Raw genomic sequence first — 18,608 nt, forward strand, 5'->3', positions numbered from 1 at the left:
GCCCCCGTAAATTTTTAAAAATCAATTAGGAAGAAGAGACAGAGCTTTCGTTTAAAGTGGCTTTTCATTTTCATTTGTATTCTATACATCTCTCTCACTTAAAAAAAAGGGGGGGGGGGGCGGCACAAGAAAAGAGGTATCAGGTGGACAGTGTGTCCAAGCATTGTCAACAGGGGTTCCATGGTGTAATGGTTAGCACTCTGGACTCTGAATCCAGCGATCCGAGTTCAAATCTCGGTGGAACCTGTCGTTTTCTTTCTCGTTCTACCTTACTTCCAATCACGTAACAGAGTAAACCATGCTGCTTTCGATTCCAGCACTTTGATTTTTGGTGGGATGGGCTAGTGAGGAAGGACACGAGACTACGATCCGGATGTTCCGTGAGCTCAGGACCAGCCTGTCATCACCTAGTCTGTGTACATACATGTCTTCCTGTTCCCACAAAACTAATTTTTCTCCCAGGACGCCCTGGGGCTAATGAGCGTTCAGTAAACGTGCCTTTAATGAACAAACTAGAGTACAGAGCAAAACGTGATCCGTGTTAAGTAGCAACCAAAACGGAAGAGGAAGGGGACAGACCTCATTGAGGGTCCGCAGTTAGGGTTGAAAAGGAAAAAGTAGAGAGAATGAAAACAAAAAACGGCTGAGAACGTGGTTGAGATTAAAGAGGGGGAAAATGTCATGTCAGAAGTGGGATTCGAACCCACGCCTCCATTCGGAGACCAGAATCCTCCGTCTGAGGAAGCAGAGCTTGAGTCTGGCGCCTTAGACCACTCGGCCATCCTGACACCTGGGGCAAACTCTTTTCCAGATGAATAAAATCTTCAGTTGTGATGAAAAATCAGTGTGATGAAACCCACTCACTATAAGTCATTATTGTTATTAGTAGTATATTCAGTTTAGAGTTTATCTAAGATATGGAAATGTAAACCTTATGAATGTACTGAACCTTCATTTCTCAGCGAAGTCAGGAACTTTGATTGAACTCGCGAGGCTTTCCTTTCAAGCTGGGCTACAATTTCTCTCCTCTCTCTTCCCTCTGCCCTTCCCTGCACGTCCCAGGGCACTGGAGCGCGAGGATCCTAACAACCCGGAACCGACTCCCGACTGAACAAGAGAGAACTCCGTTTATCTGTAACAAGAACACATGGTGCAGGCTCCGTTCCGGAGAAGCTGCCCGGCAAACCAACCGAATTATGGGAACTCAGCGGGGAAGAAGTGAGCAAGCCAGTCTAGCCCTGGGGAGAAAACAGGCGAGTTAATATAGACCAGAGAGGGGCAAGGTGAGTCGAGTTTCGGGGCCTTGAGCACAAAGACTGGCTGTTGATGTGAGTTGCAGAGGCTGGCCTGGTCAGGAGTTGAAAGAGGGAAAAGCGCGGGAGTGAAAAACCAGCGTGGCGCGAAGGGAATGTGGGCACTGAGCCCAAATCCTCCGATCTCTTCCCTCGCCAGGCTCGCAGAACTCGACAAACAGGTTCATGTCCACTCCGTCCCCTTTTGGCAGGAGGTTTAAGGTATGTCAGTGGAAATTGATCCCAGAGAAAAAGAACTACAGACACTAACATGCTAAGATCCCCCAACAAAATGGCCTGGTCTCCGCGCGATCCCCAAAGACTCTCCAGTCTACAAGCCTGGTCCACCCCCACGGAGGTCCCACAATCAGGTTTCCAGTTCCTTATTTTGAATATGAACGACAACCGAGAATCGCCAGATGTTTGTAACAATATTTCTACAATAAAGATAAGGACTGATACAGACAGGAGGTAGGAAAAGGAACGAAGACGAAACAAATATAAAGCAAGAAACTAGATTTTTTAAAATTATAATTAAAGCCTCAGTGAGGTAAGAGAAGATATTGCATTCGTGAAACAAGGAGAGGAGGGAGTTCTTAAAATTAATATTATGATGGTAGACTTCTTTAAAAAGAATTTCAAAATAAAATTGTAGAAATCTAGAAAGTGTGGAGTGGAAGTGGAAAATAGGAAAGAATCGATATGGAAATAAAAGGATGTGTAGTAGACACTATGCCATCAAACTACTGGGGCTTCCAGGAAGAGAAAGGGAGAAAATGAAGGAAAGAAGATAATGACATAACACAAGATTATTTTCCAGAACTGAAGACCTAAAATCTCCAGAATAAAAAAAAAAAAAGCCCACCAAATGGCCTGCATAATGTGTGACAAAAGCCCCACATTAAAGCACATCATCATGAAATATCAGGACCTTTGGATAAAGTGGAGAGCCTAAAAGTTTCCAGAGAGAAAACAAAAAGGTTATGTATAAAAGATTAGGAATCAGGATGGCATTTCTTCTCAACAGCAACACTGAAAGCCAGAAGGCAGTGAAGTAGCAGACTGAACCACGCTGCTTTCAATTCCAGCACTTTGATTTTTGATGGGCTTAGGCAGTGAGGAAGGCCTTCCAAATCACTTCTGTGAAGGAAAATAATTTCCACACTATCTTTCTGAACCCAGCCAAACTATCAATCAAGTGTGAGTGGACATTTTTCAGTCTTGCAAGTTCTCAAAAAAATTTTTACCTCCCAATCCCCTTTCTCAGGAAGCTTCTGAGGAATTGTTCCATCAAACAGGGAATTAAACTAAGAAAAAGAAGAGGTGAAATTCTATAATAGGGGACCTAACACAGGAGAGAGGTGAAGACAAGTTTGAGGCTGCCTGCTGCCTAGACCACAATCAGTCTGGGGAGGAGCAGGAAAAAGTAGGACTCCAAGAGGAATGTTTCCAAGGGGGAGAATAGAACTGACATATTGCCTCATGTGTTTGACCATAAAATAGTATCAGAAAGCTGGTGTGGAGTTAGGGACAAATATTTAGATAGTAAGCAAAGACATGAGAGGCAATTATTAATTCCAGGAATAACAAAGGTTGTCAAAGAAAAGAAAAGTAATTATGGAATATCATGTAGCTCAGCTGTGAAAAATATTATGAAGTCATGATGAAAACTCTGAATATTTATTTAACTAAAAATGAAATATATATGAATATAAATTATTATATTAAAGAATTTAATAAATATTTGTTGAATTAATGAATGAATAAGTAAATAAATATATCCACAAAAAGAGAGTCATGAAGCTTAAATGTAAAGAATTCTTATGGATATATTCTTTTTTTGTGTATGTGAGGAAGATCAGCCCTGAGCTAACATCCATGCCAATCCCCCTCTTTTTGCTGAGGAAGACTGGCCCTGAGCTAACGTCTATTGCCAATCCTCCTCCTTTTTTCCCTTTTTTCTCCCCAAAGCCCCAGTAGATAGTTGTGTGTCATAGTTGCACATCCTTCTAGTTGCTGTATGTGGGAGGCCGCCTCAGCATGGTGGGACAAGCAGTGCGGTGGTGCGTGCACGGGATCCGAACCCGGGCTACCAGTAGCGGAGCACGTGCACTTAACTGCTAAGCCACAGGGCTGGCCCCCTTATGGATATATTCTTATAATAAAACACATTCTTGATTAATATATTTTACGAATATATTTCTTTTATGTCCCTCAATCTGTCTTTTCCCTGCTGGGCAAAGGACAAATTAAATCCACCCTAAAATGCCATTATTAAGACAAAGTGAAAACAGGTCAATTATAACCTCATGGAAATCTTTAAAAGCTGCTAAAACCACCCCAATATATATGAATTTATGTAAATTTTATAGTTAGTTAAAAGAAACAAGTAAATCTGGTGAACTAGTTTTCCATTTTTTTAAGTTTATTTATTTTTTCCCCCCAAAGCCCCAGTAGATGGTTGTATGTCATAGTTGCACAGCCTTCTAGTTGCTGTATGTGGGACGTGGCCTCAGCATGGTCAGAGAAGCGGTGCATCGGTGCGCGCCCAGGATCTGAACCCGGGTCGCCAACAGAGGAGCATGAGCACTTAACTGCTAAGCCACGGGGCAGGCCATTGGTTTTCCCTTATTGCATCTATTTTCTGCCTTTAGGACAGAGTGTTAAGATGAAACGAATAGACATATACGCATTTACAAATTTATGATATAACTTTTCAATAAATGGTACTGAACCAATTGGGAAAAAAACAGATCGAGACCCCTTTCTCACACTAAACGCAAAAATGAGTTCAAAATGGATCATGCACCTAAATATGAAAGGGAAAGTAAAGCTTCTAGAAGAAGGAAAATATCTTAATAAACTCAGGGTAGGCAAAGATTTCAAAAACAGGAAGTAGTAACCAAAAAGAAAAAAGTTGATTAAGTGGAATTCATCAAAACTAAAAACTTCTGTTCATCAAAAAATACCATTAAATAAGTTAAAAGGGAAGCCATAAACTGGGAGAAAATATTTGCAATATATATATCTGACGAGGAACTCATCTCAGATATATAAAGAACTTCTACAAATTAACAAGAGAAAGACAAATACTTTATTTTTCTTAAAGGGCAAAAGACTGGATCAGGCACTTGACTAAAGAGGCCAGTCAAATGCTCAGTAAACGTATGAAAAGATGCTCAATATCATTAATTATCAGGAAAATGTAAATTAAAATCACAATGAGATACCCTTATAAATCCCCCTGAATGGCTAAAATTATATATATATAATTTATATATAATTATATATATAAATTATTTATATATATACTGACAGACATGTAAATTGGTACAATCGCTTTGGAAAATTGCTTGGCAATATCTAAAAAAATAAACATATACCTCTCCTGTGATTCATCAATTCCACTCCTAGAAATGAGTGCATTTGTCCATCCACAGGCATATATAAGAATGTTTAGGGAGCTTTATTCACAATAGACAAGAACTTAAGACAACCCAATACCCGTCAATGACAAATGATTAAATAAATTGTGATACACTCATACAGTGAATCGCCATACGGCAGAAAAGAAAATTGAATTACTGCTATAGATAAGAATGAATCTTACAGACATAATGAGTAAAAAAAGCCAGAAACAAAAAAGTGCTTACTATATGATGCTATTTATATGAAGTTCAAGAACAGGAGAAATAAATCAGAAATTTGGAATAGTGATTTCTTCTGGTAACCTCTTAGGGTGGATATTGATGGGGAAGAAGCATGAGAGCGCCTCCTGGGATGCTGAGAATGTTCTTCATTTTTATCTGGCTGGTGGCTATGCTCATAACAATTCATTAAGCTATACACTGAAAACTTGTGCACTTTATGCATGTTTTACCTCAATAAGTTTAAAATTACAATAGGAGACAATTTCTTATTCAATGTCAATTAGATGCTACTCAAGTATAAATTCTGAAGATGTTAAAAGAAGGGAGAAATTGTTGTGACTTGGGAGGATAGAGAAAGTTGTATGAGAGGCTGATTCTGGAGGGAGGGGACCACCTGCAAGGAAAGCAGAAGCATCTGCTTGTTCAAGTTTAGCCCGGAATGGAAAAAGAAACTGTTCTAGAGCTCACAAAGGTGTTGTAATCGTCTTCAGGCCTGAAATACTCTGGGTCCCTCGATAATTTCTCTCTTGCAGTTCAGGATGCCATTTCTACCTGCACTGTTCTTTTTCATAGCATCCTGTCTCTTCCTTCATAGCTCTTGTCACAATTAGTAACCATATACTGATTTGTTTAATAACCTAATACCACTCCTTATTCTAATTATTCCATATTGGGTAACAAACTACCCCCAAACTGAGGGCTCGTTAAGAGTGATTCTTCTGTTCCGTGTGGCATTGACTGGTGACTCAGAATGCATGCCTCTGGCAGTTGGGCTGCTCTTCATTCACACACCTGATGCCTTTGTCAGGGAATGGCTGGAAGGATGGGCTCAGTTGAGTCCCTCTCCCACTCTATAGAGTCCCATGGTGGAGTAGTCAGACATTGTTATGGACTGAATTGTGTTCCCTCAAAATTCATATGTTAAAGCTTTAACCCCCATTGTAACAATATTTGGAGATAGGGCCTTTATAAATGTAATTAAGCTTAAATGAGGTCATAAGGGTAGGGCCTTAATCCAATAGGACTGGTGTCCTTATAAGAACAGGAAGAGATATCAGGGTGAATGTACAGTGAGTAAAGGGCACGAGAAGACTCAGAGAGAAGGTGGCTGTCTGCAAGCCAAGGAGAGAGGCCTCAGGAGAAACCAGCTCTGCTGACGCCTTGATCTTGGACTTCCAGTTTCCAGAAAATAAACTGAGAAAATAAATTTCTGTTGTTTAAGTCATGCAGTCTGTGGTATTTTGTTATGGTAACCCAAGCAGACTAACACAGACAACTTCTGTGGTGGCCGAAAAGTCTAAGAGACCAAGGCAGAGGATGTTAGTGTTCTTATAGGCCAGGCCCAGCACTGGTGTAGAATCACTCCGCCACACCGTATTGGTCAGAGCGTTTGTAGGCCAGCCCAGATTCAAGGGAGTAGAGTAGACCATAGTTCTCATTGATGCAATGACCTGCCCATATGGGGAGGAAAGAAACTGATGATGACTATCTTGGAGATTGCTACCATCCTTGCCCCACCTAGCCCCCAGTGGCCTGTGAGCTCCATAAGGGCAGGAATCTTGTCTAGAGTACTTACCAGGCATTCTCTGCTCACATCAAAGTGCCTGTGTTCAACAAAATCCCCCAAACTCACTGTTTGAAAGGATGGATCAGATTAGCTTTTTCCCCACTGTCTCCAAAGATTTGATCCTCAGGAAATAGAATACAGTTAAATGTTGGGAAGCAAATTATCAATTCAAAAAGAAAATAATCTCATTTTTCCATGAAAGTATTACCTGAGTATGCCTTGAGTTCTTGAATCTTGTATCTTGTCCCAGATTGCTCGTATAATCTAAGACTCTTCAGGCTCATCACCAAAAGTAATAACCTACACTAGGATTATTGTCAGGAGAACTAAATAAACACAGCAATACATGTATCTGGTTAAAAAAAAAAAAAAAAGTGCCTGGAAGAGACCTGGGTCAGATTAAGTGAGGCCATTTAGTGTAGTGGTTAAAGCCCAGACTCTGGAGCCAGTCTACCTGGATTCTAGTCCTGGCTCTGTCATTCACTGACTCTGTGACCTTAGACAATTTACTTAACAATTTATATGGCCATAAAATGGGGATCATAGTAATAGCACCTACCTTGCAGGATCTAGAAATACTTTGTGCCTTAATGAACAAAGCTCAGTACATAACAGCTTCTAAGTAGGTACCTATTAAATAAACAACTCATCTCTCCTTCCCCATCAACCTGAAAGAAGGAGAAGAGAAAAGATAAGTGCGAATCATTAAGTTTCCCAATTCTTTTCCTCCTACTTATTCTCAGTCCCCCTCTAGATCCATAGTAGTCCATTCTGAGAGTTTGCCATTCGGGTTCTGTCTCTGCGGGGTTGCCGGGTGACTACAAAGCCACATCTGTTCAAAAGAGAACTTCTATCTCTTCCCAAAGTACAAGTAAACCTGCTCTCCTTCTCTCTCTCTCTGCTTCTAGCTCTTTTCATTACTGCATGCCTCTCTATTTCTCTACTTTAAGGAATCTCTCTCCTCCTTGTCTGTTTCAGTTTCATTCTCTTCAGAAATAGCTGAAGAGAATGGCACTGAGTATCCTGATTTTTATCCAGCCTATCTGCCCATTCCTCTGTTTCTATTAGTTCTTTCCTTGCTAATGTCCTCTTGTACCACTAGTGCAAAAAGCCTCTAAATCCGTCCTCCTGGTAGTAAGGTAATGCCTTTACTATGGCCTGGACTGTCAATAAGTCACTGCTATGTTCACAAAGCTTCAGCGGCTCTCCCTCCTATAAGGGCTCAGGACTCAGAGTCTGTTCACCACAACCAATTTTCTCACCATTGCTCATTTTTTGCATGAATTTATCCAGCCAAATTTATCAGCCCTGCCTGTCCAAATTTTCTTCTACATGTAAATTTATTGCAAGTCAGATTCTCTCACAGTTTACCAATATCCTCCAAAAAGTTTACTTATTATTGCTCTTACAGACAGCCACAAAGGATTTGAAGTGGTTGAAAAGAGTACTAACCATACAATAAGAGTTTTAAATTTTGAAATAAAAAAAGAGTCTGAGACGAGAGTATGTAACCCTTGAGTTCTTAGCCCATAACACTTTGCAGTGTCTTGGCTAGCTCTCTAACTATCCCTCCCTTTTTGTGACTTTTAAATTATCTGTACTGTATTTTCTGCTAACAAAATAATATATGCTTGTAGCAAAACTAAAACATATATCACAGAAATATATAATCCAGAAAGTCACTCATAATCTATTCCCTCCTCCCAGTCCTTCCAAAACATCACATCCTTAATAATTTGGTTTATATTCTTCCAGATATTTTTTCAGTATTTACATTAGTATTTAATTTTACAAGAAAATTAATTCATCCTACATAATGTACTGCAACTTTTTAACATAACAACATAAGTTGGATATCTTTTCACATCAGTGCACACATTCTTTTTAATGACATGTAATGACATATCATTGTAGCACGTACCATAATTTTTATTTATTTATTTATTTATTTTTTATTTTTTTCCCCCAAGGCCCCAGTAAATTGTTGTATGTCATAGTTGCACAGCCTTCTGGTTGCTGTATGTGGGACACGGCCTCAGCATGGCTGGAGAAGCGGTGCATCAGTGCACGCCCGGGATTCAAACCCAGGCCGCCAGGAGCGGAGCGCGTGCACTTAACCGCTAAGCCATGGGGCCGGCCCCATAATTTTTAAATTAACACATTTTTGACCATTTTTTTCTTTGCTGTTTTCTTTTTAACTACTTTGCTTCTCACTCTGTTTTTTTTTTACATAGTCTCAATTAGACCAAAAAGCTAGATTTGAATAGTAAATAAATCTAAAAATAGCACGATAAATGCTGTCTTATAACAGAAATTTTCAGAGGCTGTGGAATGGACAGACCACTATCTTAAAATGAGATACCTCCTGCTTCTTTTACTATTAGAAGAAATTTCAGAGCTTATTTGTAAATGGGCCAATATTTCTCAAAATCAAAAAGTAAATTTCTGAAACAAAACTCTTTACTCAAGCAAAACCATCTTTAAAGTTTGAGATTTAAAACAGAATATCTATTTCCCTGTGCAGAAGTACTTTAAATACTTGAGAACTCATTTGTGTCCTTTTTTTTAATTTGTTTTGGATAAATAAGGCATGCACATGGTACAAAATTAAAAAAATACAAAAGGTCCACCAACTTTTCACCCCAAAGAAGAATTGCCTCCAGATTACTGGGAGTCCTTTGATCACTTCTCTCCAAGGTTCTTTAATTGTAGGCCTAGTATCCCCTCTACTTTGCTTTCTGCACCCCCGTCCCAGCCATTCATCGCCTCCATATCAATGAGAGAGCAAAAGCAAGAAGCTGAAAAGGGACTGTAGTGTTTCCTACTTTGTCACCTTTTACAAGCTACCCTGAAATGCTCTTCCAAGCTGGGGTAAAATGAATGATAAGAAAGCAGGGTTTTTGTTTATACTAAGTTTGAGACTTTTCTAATATTTCTATGAAGGTTTTCATATCTTGTCTTCAAGTTATTTGTGTAGTAAGGAATTTGGCCTCACCAAAAGAGAGGTCTGGTCTTCATCTTCTCCTGGGAGGTAACTTCTAAACACCTGGAATTTTCCTGGTGATAGGAGTGTCTGTTGTTCTTGTTGGGCCCCTTGAAGCACACCTGACAGTTTATGCTAACGAGAGGACTCAGCGCAGGGCACACTCGAGTGCATGCACTTCTCAGGTCTCTTTCACAGAGACTTTTGACTTTTGGCTGAGGGGAAATGTTGGAAAGTGAAGGAGAGAGGGAAAAAAAGAAGACAAAGGAGGGTTTGGCCATAGTCATGTTTCATAAACTACTTTGAGTGCCTTTGGAGAGAAGGGTGAAAGCCAAGAGCTAAAAGGACGTGTTTCATAAAAACTCTGTGAAATTCAGGTCACAAATAGTGCTAATTCATGGCTTGTGACAGAAACCGCTAATAACCTACCAAATAGCCATTCTCATCTTCTTCCTTCCGTGCTTACAAACCCAGATTTTTATCCTGGTTAGCAATGTGCCCAGAAAGACTGCACCCCCAACCTCCTTTTGCAGTGGCCAATGATACTTAGGCAGGAGTTGTGGAGTAGAAGAGCCTTCTGAGTAGGATCTTCAAAGACAGGGTGATGATTTGTCCTGTAGAGGAGGAAGACAATCCCTCTACCCTCTAGGTCTTTCTGGCTGGTCTAAGAATTAAATTGACATGAGACAGAATAACAGGAGAAAATCAAACAAAGCTTTATAACGTGTATACATGGGAGAAACCCAGGAAAGCTGAGTAACTCATTGAATGGTCAAAGCCACCACCTTAAATACCATTTTCAGCTAAAGACAAAAGAGGATGTTGAGGGTAGTGGTTTGGGACTTCAAGGGGGAGGAAGGCCATTTACATGGAAATGGAAATACAAATGGTCCAACTATAGACAATGTGACCTGAGTGGAGCAGTGGGGTCCCAGGTTCTTGGTCCACAGACACAAAAGAATTTGAGAGTGGACACACAGCAGAAGTTTTAACAGAGGAGGATTTATTAGCAAAGTGGAAGTACACCCCCAAGGGGAGGGGCGGGCAGGCTCAAGGGGAGCTACTGCACCAAAGTTGTGGTGGTCGGTGTCTTTGGAAGGTCGGGTCCCAGGGGCAGGTGAGGATCTTGGAAGGTGGACCAACTGGGGCATTGTCTCCACCCACACATTGGCAGGGGGAGATTTTTCCTTACAGAGGCATCTCTGGAACTGTCATGGCGGTGATCCCCTGCAAGGGGGGGTCAAAACCTCAATGCAAATGAGGGTACAATTAGGCATGGGGCCACTCTCGGTCAGGGTCCGGGAGAGTGTTGCATGTCTGATAAGCCACTGCCTGGTAATTAGGATGCTGTACCTGGTGGCATGACCTTGCTCCCAGCTCATATCTAGCTTCTTGCCTATCTCATTATGATATTAGCTCCTTCCTGGAACAAGCCCTTCTATTTTAAATTCTTTTAGGCAGTCAGGGGTGTCAATGCAAATAATCCATAACCAATTTATAAATCAAAATTGGGGTGAGTTTATTATGAGCCAGATCTGAAGACCATATAGCCTAGGAGAGTCTTTCGCAAAGGAATAGGGCACTGCAAAGAAGTGGGGGTGTACAGAGTGGTTATATACCATCAAAGAGCATGTATCACATATGATTGGAATGTCCCTTTTATAACAAGGTAGCACAGCAGGTCAGCAATCAATCCCTAGCCTAGGGAGAGATGCTTATCCTTAAGGAAATGAGGATTTGGGAGAAGTTACATCGTTATCTTTAAGGGCATTTTTCTTGTCTCTGGGACATAGTAAATACTTAAAGCAGATATACAATGCATGCTCAATGGCCACATCAGGGCCTTTTGGAAGAACAAGTTCAGGCCAAATTAGTTTTACACCAAATGGCTTCCTCATATGCTCCAATATCCTATTGCCTGTCATTTATTTATCAGGGGGAAGGTCAAAGTTTCTTTCAGAGTCTTTTGTTCTTAAAAATAATCAAGCCAAAGAGACACATTTTGGGGTAGCCAGTTCTTGCCCTCCCCAGTCCCAATTTATCTGAGACACCTGTGTCCTTGTATAATTATTAAAAGCACCCCCTTTCCAACTCAAAGGTGTTCAAGTTTGGACAATGAATTAAATGGCCACCTTTTTTAAACTGGGGGTTCACTCACCTGGGAAAGGTGACCTTTTGCCCTTTCTCCTTCCTGTCAGGATTATGAAACTCCAGCAGCCACCTTTGACTACGAGATGACCTTGAGGGTAGACGCCTGCCCAAGAATGTTGGGGCAGAAAAATAGAAAGAGACTGAGCCACTAAGGATGATGAATTTGCCATACTAACCCTGAATCATCTTCTTCTGGTTTTCTTTTATGTGAGAGAGATAAAAACTCTGTCATATTTAAGCCCATTATTTGGGTTTCCCATCATACCCAGGAGAACCTAATTGTAAAAGATATAGGGCCCAAATGACTAAACAGAGTCAGAGTAGGGGAAAGTGATACAGCAGACCTTGTGGATGTTTCACCAGCGTCCAGTACAGTCCACTCTACAGTACCCATGTGGTTTGTAGAGTTTTGACTTCAAGGATGGGTCTTGACAGCATTGACCTGTGAGCATTATCTCAGTTCCCTTGCCACCTTAACTGGTTCAGGGATGGATAGTAAAACCAAATGTAAGCATAGCAGCACACAGCATTCCTCTGTCCATGGTGATTAGTCCAATAAGTGCCAAACACAAGGCTTCGCTTGCTGGGAGAAAACAAGATGTGGAAGTTGTGACGTGTGGAAATTTTTTTAACTTTTTTGTTTTTTTTTTTTAATTTTATTTATTTTATTTTTTTCTCCCAAAGCCCCAGTAGATAGTTGTATGTCATAGCTGCACATCCTTCTAGTTGCTGTATATGGGACACGGCCTCAGCATGGCCAGACAAGCGATGCGTCGGTGCATGCCCGGGATCCGAACCCGGGCCACCAGCAGCAGAGCACGCGCACTTAACTGCTAAGCCACAGGGCCGGTTCCTTTTTTAACTTTTTATATTGAGATGATTATAGATTCACATATAGTTGTAAGAAATAATAGAAATCCAGTATACCCTTCACTCATTCTCCTCCAATGGTAACATCTTGCATAAATATAGTATAGTATCACAACCAGGAAATTAACATTAATATAACCCACCAACACTATTCAGATTTCACTCATTTTTATACGCACTCGTGTGTGTGTATTTAGTTCTATGCAATTTTATCATATGTGTGGATATCACATGTGACCAACACCACAGTCAAGATACAGAACTGTTCCATCACAAGGATCCCTCATGCTACCCTTTTGTAGTCACCTCCTTCCCTCACTTCTCCCTAAACCATGACAACCACTGGTTCTCTATCTCTACAATTTTGTCATTTCAAGAATGTTATGAATGGAATTATAAAGAATGTAACCTTTTGAGATTGACTTTTTTCACTCAGCCTAATTCCCCTGAGATGCATTCAAGTTGCTGTGTGTTTCCATAGTTCATTCCTTTCTATTGCTGAGAAGCATTCCATAATATGGATGTGCCAGTTTGTTTAACCATTCACCATTGAAGTACATTTGGGCTGTTTCCAGGTTTGGCTATTATGAATAATGCTTTATGCAGATTTTTGTGTGAACACAAGTTTTCGTTTTTCTGGGATAAATGCCCAATGACATACAGATTTGAGACTCAAAACTACAGCAGCCATTTGGCAACTTCATCAGAGAGACTTCTTCTGACCACCCAATCACTCTCCATCCTCCATATCCTGATTCATTTTTCTTCATGGTATCTTTCATACTATGTATTTATTTCTTAGTTTGCTTATTGTCCATCTATCCCACTAGAAAGCAACTCCATGAGCCCAGGAACTTTGTTTTGTTCCCTGCAGTATCCTGGAGCCTAGAAGAGAGCCTGGCACATAATGGACACTCAATAAACACTTGTTGGATGAATGAATAAACGAATGAATAAATCTCAGACATCTTTCCATATTAGTATATATAGATCTAACTCATTCTTTTTGGTACCTGCATAGTATTCCATTGCATGCCTGCACAGTATTTTGATTAACTTGTCCAGTATCGAAGCATATTTATGTTGGTTCCAGTATTTTACAAATCTAAACAATGCTGTAATGACAATCCTTATGTAATCAATTATTTTGTGTGTATGGGAGAGAAGTGGAGTAGATGGTTCAAAGAGTATATGCATTTAAAAAATTTTTATCTATTGCCAAACTGCTCTCAACCATGTTCTCTCAATTTACATTCCCACAGTGTACCAGAATGCCTATTTTCTCAAATTCTCACCAAAACTGAGTATTGTTGAGCTTTTTAATCTTTACTAATCTCATAAATTAAAAACATCACATTATTTTATTAACAAAGAGTGAGTTTAATCTCCTCTTTTTGCATGTTTATTAACAATTTGTTCTTTTTCCCCGTACTATCTTCATATCCTTTGCTCATTTTCTCTCTCTCTCTGCTTTTTACTTATATTTGTGAAAGTATTTTGTCTCAAGGAAATTCATCCTTTGTCTTATTTGCTAAAAATACCTATTCCCAATTTTCTTTATCCTTTGACTGTAGAGAAATCATTTGATTTTTAATTTTATGTTATCAAATTCATCCATTTGTGGCTTCTGGGTTTGGGGTCATGTTTAGACAGACCTTCCAGACAATAAGATTTTTTTTTTAATCAATCAGTTTTTTAAGAGCTTTTATGGATTCATATGTTTAAGTTAAATCTTGCATTATTCTGGAATATATTTTGGTATAAGAAGTAAGACAGGAACTTTTTTTTTCTCCAAACAGCTAGCCAGTCTTCCAGGATCATTTATTGAATGTGCAAAACCAACTGCAGTTTCTCCTTCATCTTATACTGAATTCTTATTCACATTTGGGTCTAATTCTCAGTTCCTATTCTGTCCCATTGATCTATCAGCTTATTCTTACTTTAATTATTGTAGCCTTGTGTTTTTCCTAACTATTCTTTATTTTTATTTTCCCAGACTAACTTTAGTATCACTTGGTAAAGGCAGATAAAAGAAATAGAGGAATCAGAAATACCATAGGCCTCATCAGGTCCTACTCAGTTTGGTGCCCGGAAGAAAAAACAGTCCAAGGAGGGAGGGGTCAACAGTGTCAAATGCCTAAGAAACATTAAGATGAAGACTGAAAAGTGTCCTCTGGATTTAGCCAATACTATTAGAAATCATTGGTACCCTTAGGACAGACAGGTTGAGTGGAAGGGGTAGGTAGGAATTTATTTTTAAATAAAATATTTTGTTAATAAAAACTGTATTTTATCAGTTAGGTTTAATTTCTATTTCATATGCAGACAATCCAATAAGTAGCTTAAACAAGACAGTGGCTTTAGTTTCTCTCACATATATGAAGTTTGGACACAGTCACTCTGCCGTGAGTAAGAACCCAGTCTTCTTTACCTTTCACTACACCATCTTAGTGCTGGCTTCCATCTTTAAGTTTGCCTCATGGTCCAGGACAGCTGCTCGAACTCCTACCAACATGTGCACATTCCAGGCTGGAAAAAGTATGAAGTGGGAAGGTTAAAAGGTGCACTTCCCAACTGAGTAGGCTTCCTTTAAGAGGCTTTCTCACAATTCCCACCCCAAAACTTCCACATAGATATCATTGGCCACCCACAATCTCAGGACCATGTTGAAGTAGGAAAGAAGTGCTGGGCTCTGCACAGAGTGGCAGTTAGGACCAGGGACAAGATATACATCAGCACAAGACTGTTGTGACAGTGCATCATAGAACTTTCAGTGTGATGGTACAATCCACACTGTGGGGCCCAACTGCTGCTTTCAGAGTAAATGTTTCATTTTAAATACTGAATCTCAGATCCACATATTATTATTCTCTGTCTTTGAATACAGGACATATAACTGGAAATGACCTGCTCCCTCACCCCCCAAAACAGTCAACAGTGAGAATTTCAGGTTGAAAAGGAACAAAGGGAATATATTGAGAAAATGTGACTACAATCTGTCTAAGTGTGGATCTCTGAGTGTATTCTACTTGGACTTCACTGAGCTTCTTGGATGTGAAGATTTTTTATCATCAAATTTGATAAGTTTTCAGCTATTATTTCTTCACATATTCTTTCTGCTCTCCTTTTTTGCTCTCATCTCCCCTGGAACTCCCATTATGTCAATGAATTTTTGTATACGTAGACACACATGTAACCATAGCTCAGATCAAGATATAAATTATCCATGGTCCCCAGAAGGTTCCCATGTGCTCCTTCCTTTTTTTAATTCACCCCATCCCCATTCTGAGGGTAACTTCTATCACTATGGATTATTTTTTGTCTGTTCTTGAATTTTGTATAACTGAAATCATACAGAATGAACTCCTTTATGTCTAGCTTCTTTAGCTCAACACAACATCTATGAGATTCATCCCTCTTGTTACATGTAGCAACAGTACATTTGTTTTTATTGCTGTGTATCATTCTGTTGTATTAACATGGCACTATTTATACAGTTTACTATTGATGGATATTTGAGTTGTTTCCAATTTTATCTTTTGTGAGTAAAGTTGCTATAAACATTCTTGTACACACACACAAATAAATAGAAATGCTGGGTGAGTTGAGGGTGTTCCTGGTTACATCCATAACCAGCTGGACAAGGTTTCATATTGTAGCTTTGCCTTCATGAATTTACCACAGTATTAGCAGCAAAGCGGCCTGGGAAGTATCTTTTAGCTGGTCATATTGCTATCTAGAATAAAATTCTAAGGAAGGAGTGGAGATTGGGTATAAAATAGTCAACAACAGTCCCTTCCATGTTGCATTAAGATTGAAACGTTCTTATTAAAATAAATAGCTGTACCAGAAATCTTGAACTGGAGGTCAGGAAGCCAATTTCATCTTGCAAAGATGATTTTACAATTTTTAGTTAGTTTCCAACACTTAAAAATCAATAAATTTCACATAAAACTCCAGATTTGTGCCTTCTCTCTTTTCTTGTGTGTGCTCATGATGGCTTCATTTTTTATTTATTTTTTTATTGCAATAATGTTGGTTTACAACATTACATTAATATCAGATGTATATCATTATATTTCAACTTCTGTATAGACTACATTGTGTTCACTATCAAAAGTCTAGTTGCCATCTGTCACTGTATATGCTGTCCCTTGAAAATCTAAAACTTTGGCAATATCCTGGGCCCACATTCTCAGGGGTCCTCTTCAGCTAGAGATGAAAAGTAGCTGCCTCTCAGGAAGGACGTCTGTCCTCCAATTAGTCACTGTTGTCATCTTTCCATATTGTGTCCCTGGTCTGGCCTGCTCATAAGTTACCTTCTTGTCTCTAACAGGCATTGGTGTTTGCACCCCTGTCATTTTACAAAGGAATAAATAACAACTGTTATAAAGATAAAACGTATGCATAAAATGTGACAGTGGAATCATCAAATTATTAGTCTAATAATTCAACAAGCATTTAAGCACTTTCAATATGATTAGAGCTATGTGCAAGGTGTAATGGAGAGCATAGAAGGTCTGGAGAGGAGCCTCTGTCCTCATGGAGTTACCTCTGACCTCAGTTTCCCTATTTCTAAGGTATGTTGGACTATGTGAGTGCACAAATCACTTTCTATTCTAAAAGCATGCCCTGATTTGAAACCTTGACAGACAGGTCAAGGGTTCCACACAAGGCAAAGCCAAAGAAAGTCTTAAGAAAATAACCAACTACCAGAATTCGAGGATCTGCGTGAGCTCGGGAGGCTGATTGGAAAGGAGAGAGATCCATGTGGCCAGCTTGATTAGGTTAAGCTCTAAAGAAGGGGTAGGATTCATGAGGAAGCCTTGAAGAGGACTGTGGTGAGCACAGTCTGAGCCAGAGGCTGGGCTAGCAGCACTGTTAAGAGGACAGTGAAGATGTCAGCCAGAAGTGCTCAGACTGGACTCCATCCTCAAGAGTTTGGACAATGTTCTGGAGGCAAAAAGGAAGCTTTGAAGATTTCTGAGTAATGGGGGGGATCAGAATTGGCCACCCCAAAATGTGTTTCTTTGGCATGAGGATTATTTTGGGCTGGTTACTTTTAAAAACTGCAGACATGGGAGAAGCTCTGAAAAGTAGAATTTACCCTTTTTAAGAAACATCTATATTTGTAAGTGAAATTTCCATCTGTAACGGTATCTCCCTCTCTGTACCAGGAAAAAGGGGGAATGACTTTATCTCTAGGAACTCTTAGCAATGCAGAACGCAAAGACTTAAATCTGCATAATAACCTTACTCTTGTTTACTGTGCTTTTCTGGTAACCTCCCTCAGCTGACTCCCCCCACCCCCAACATCCTCCTTTGTCTTTAGCTGAAGATGGTATTTAAGATGAGAGCCTCTGCCATTTTGGCGAGTTAGCCAGTTTTTCCTGGGTCTCTCCATGTATACATGTTATAAAGTTTTGTTTGATTTTCTCCTATTATTCTGTCTCATGTCAATTTAATTCGTACCCCAGCCAGAAGGACCCAGAGGGTAGAGGAAATCTCTTTCTCCCCTACAGTAAGAAGTGACAGAATGAAAGAAGCATTTTGAGAAAAGTTTTAAGGATGATTCTCTCCTTTGAGGTGTAATATAAGTAGGTTAGAGGAAAAGACTAGAAATAGGGAAACTAGCAGAACTGGTTGTATTCATCCAGTTACTAACTCATTTAAAAAACATTCTCAAAATGACATTGTCGAAAGAATTTAAATCAAAGTGTAGTAATGAAAATTAAAATGAACAGAGGCAAGTTGAGAGATAAAGCAAAGCAAAGCTGTCCAATTAAATCTAGAGGACGGACAATACTGAAAAAATAGCAAAGGAAACTAGGAAATAGCAAGCTACGGATGAGGGTGCAACGCAAAAGATTTGTAAATCTACTGGATAATGAAAAGAGCCTGAGTCACCGTGGGATTACCAATCTCCCTACACTTTGGGAAGGAAAAAGTACGTTTAGGTCCTATTTGATACAATAACTCTATGCAGTGGGTATTTTATTACTTAAAGGATAATTTCCTTATGGCTAAAAAGTAAAAGATGTAATCAAGTTTCCCTCTTTGCTGGGGTATAATTATTCCCATTTCACCAGAGAAGA

The 18,608-nt window shown here is 39.6% G+C and overlaps 2 non-coding genes across 2 annotated transcripts; one reads left to right on the forward strand and one right to left on the reverse strand.

Moving 5' to 3' along the window:
* The first annotated feature begins 174 nt into the window (after positions 1 to 174).
* On the forward strand, positions 175 to 246 carry TRNAQ-CUG (transfer RNA glutamine (anticodon CUG)). The gene has a single exon. It is a non-coding gene; the product is annotated as a tRNA-Gln (tRNA).
* Positions 247 to 682: 436 nt separating this feature from the next.
* On the reverse strand, positions 683 to 788 carry TRNAL-CAA (transfer RNA leucine (anticodon CAA)). Its single transcript has 2 exons — positions 751 to 788; positions 683 to 728 (listed from the first exon to the last, which is right to left on the reverse strand). It is a non-coding gene; the product is annotated as a tRNA-Leu (tRNA).
* Positions 789 to 18,608: the final 17,820 nt, after the last annotated feature.

The sequence above is a fragment of the Diceros bicornis genome, chromosome 14, assembly GCF_020826845.1.
Source record: "Diceros bicornis minor isolate mBicDic1 chromosome 14, mDicBic1.mat.cur, whole genome shotgun sequence".
Classification (NCBI taxonomy): Eukaryota; Metazoa; Chordata; class Mammalia; order Perissodactyla; family Rhinocerotidae; genus Diceros; species Diceros bicornis.